This window comes from Oryctolagus cuniculus, chromosome 8, assembly GCF_051225735.1.
Source record: "Oryctolagus cuniculus isolate XC-2025 breed Fujian yellow rabbit chromosome 8, ASM5122573v1, whole genome shotgun sequence".
Lineage (NCBI taxonomy): Eukaryota > Metazoa > Chordata > Mammalia > Lagomorpha > Leporidae > Oryctolagus > Oryctolagus cuniculus.
In genome coordinates this window covers 4,695,282-4,698,178 of record NC_142874.1, presented here as the reverse complement: position 1 = coordinate 4,698,178, position 2,897 = coordinate 4,695,282, and positions in this window count along the sequence as shown.

The window sequence follows — 2,897 nt, the reverse complement described above, 5'->3', positions numbered from 1 at the left end:
AACCTGACTTCCTGTGGTCTCTCCAGGAGGTGAGACCTCCTGTTCTCTTCTCTGGAGCCTCCAAATACCAGTTGTCATTTTTTTTTGTATCTTAATGTATTTATCTGTTAAATGGATAGAAGAAAATTCAATTCAATGTGACTTCACTAGTCATTCAAAAATTTTCACATTATCCCACTTTTTTTTGTTATGTACTAACCACATGACCAAAAGTAAGGAAACGATATTTGTCATAAACTTCACGAATTTTAAAAATTTTGAGAATAAAGGGTATCCATTTTGCTTAATAGTTAAGATACTTCCATCCTAACCATAGTGACTGGGTTTGATATACCTGACTTCAGTTTCCTGCTAATGCACACCCAGGGAGGCAGCCATTATGGATTAAGTAATTGGGTTCTGGGCATCAATGTGTGTTCCAGGCTCCCAGCTTTGGTATTGGCTCAGTCCTAATGATTGCAGACATTTGGGGATTGATCTAGTGAATGGGAGCTCTTTTTCTCTCTGTGTAATTGTCTCTTTCTGTCACTCAAATAAGTTTAAACTATATTATAATTGTAATAAACACTAATTACCAAGGGGCAAACAGGTTTGCTGGAAACAGGAAGGAAAGTTAAATTATTTTAAGAATTTATCAAAATGTTCCATTAAATCCTAAATAAAACTTTTACTGATTTAAAACTTGAACACAAACACATGATTCCTTCTTGTTGCCTACTCTAACCCCTCTTTTCTCCTCCATCAATGCTATGCGGCCCTCTTCCAGCACTTTTACCACTGTGTTTATTGAGCCTGCTGAGGAAGGTGCTGCCTCCACAGGGCACTGAATTTCTCTCACTCAGCTGTCTCCTGTGCTCACAGCACACAGCCCACTACAGTCACTGCCACAGTTAATAGAGGATGATTTCCTCACCAAGACGATGGGATAGAAAAGAAAAATGCCAGTCTCTCATGTTCCTTTTCTGCAAAAACATTCTTAATGGAGAATGAAGTGTTAGTGAAAGTGTGGGGAACGTTGGCCGGCACCGCAGCTCACTTGGCTAATCCTCCACCTGTGGCACCAGCAGCCAGGGTTCTAGTCCCGGTTGGGGCACCAGATTCTGTCCCACTTGCTCCTCTTCCAGTCCAGCTCTCTGCTGTGACCCAGGAGTGCAGTGGAGGATGGCCCAAGTGCTGGGGCCCTGCACCTGTATGGGAGACCAGGAGGAAGCACCTGGCTCCTGGCTTCAGATTGGCGCGTTACGCTGGCCGCAGCACGCCGGCCCTAGTGGCCATTTGGGGGGTGAACCAATGGAAAAGGAAGACCTTTCTCTCTGTCTCTTTCTGTCTCACTGTCTAACTCTGCCTGCGGAAAAAAAAAAAAAAATGTGGGGAACGTTATACATACTTGATTCTTTTCTGCACTGCTATATACACTTACCAGAGTCTTAGTGAAGTAAAATTGGAATTAACATTTCCTGGGTGTACTTGAAAGTCTTCAGCCAAGATAAGGAAACTGTCCATTTACTGACAAATGGAAGTCCCATTCATAAGACACTGCAATTGCATTGTTATGAACTCACCAGAGTCCTCTAGGGTTTCCTGTGTTCTCATGAAAAGACATTCTGATAACTACACAGAAAAGATTGGGGGAAGAGAAAAGAGACATGGGTTTGCAGTGTTTCTCAATACTCCTAGACACACCAGTTGTGGATTGCCCAACATCCTCCTGGGAGTGACCTGTTACCAACCATGCCCACAAGCAATCTCAGAGTGACATAAGACCATAGGCAGAGTCATATTTTTAGAGTAAGGCACAAGAGGACTTAGATACAGCATCTCACAAGAAAAATAAAACTACACTCATTCATAATTATGATAAAGGCAAATGATATTAACTTTACCATCTTTAACATTTATATATTCAGTTGGTAGTGCACACATAAGCACATTGTTGTGCAAGGAATCTCTAGTATATTTTCTTGTCATTGAACAATAAATCCTTCCTGACATCCATAACCACATTTCACATTTCTGCTTTCTAGCATTTTGACTGCTTTAAATATTTTATTTGGGTGGAGTCTTACAATATTTTTCTTTGCTTGGCTTATTTACTTATTTCAATGTCTTAAAAGTTCATCCATGTCAAGGAATTTCTTCTTTCCTATGGCTGCAATAAATCCCACTGTGTGCATGTTTTCTTCACAAGTTTATCATTAGAGGGACATTTCTTCCAAATCTAGGTTGTAGTGAATTATTCTATGATGAGTAATAGTCAATGTAAAGATTGACACATCAGAAGGGGAATCAGATAGCAATGGAATAACTAGAAAGAGATGTCAAATCCTAATTTCCGAGAAAAAGATAGAACTACCAGACAGAAAATCAGTAAGGAATAGTGTTGGCATTGCCTAAAATCTCCATTACAATATGGCACCTGGCAGATGTTCGAGGGGCGTGTCTGCAGCTGCTGATCAGACCACTGGCAGGGATAGGTCTGCTTTAGTTCTGGACATGTGGACAGTGCATGATACCTACACTTTGCTTAAGATGCCCCTGTGCATGGTCCACCGATGCCTGCATGACCTTTTCGCTGATTGGCTCCCCTACTGCCCATGTCTTTTGTAAGCTTTATAAGCCTGCATACTTCTTCAATAAAGTGGTTCCTGCTTCCACAGAACTCACGGGTGCTTGTGGTGTGTTCATCACCCATCGACCTTACCCCTCCCATTTGCCTTGTTGGGGTGTGCTTGCGCTGCCCCTGCTGGTCAGGGGCTAGCATCGGGCTTGAGACCCCAACAAGTGGTGCCCAACGTGGGGCACGATGGACTCGAAAGAGCCCTAAAGAAGGACTGACTCTGGCTGAGAGAAGGACTGACTCCGGCTTAAGTGAAAGTACTGGCGGACATGGCTAAGCA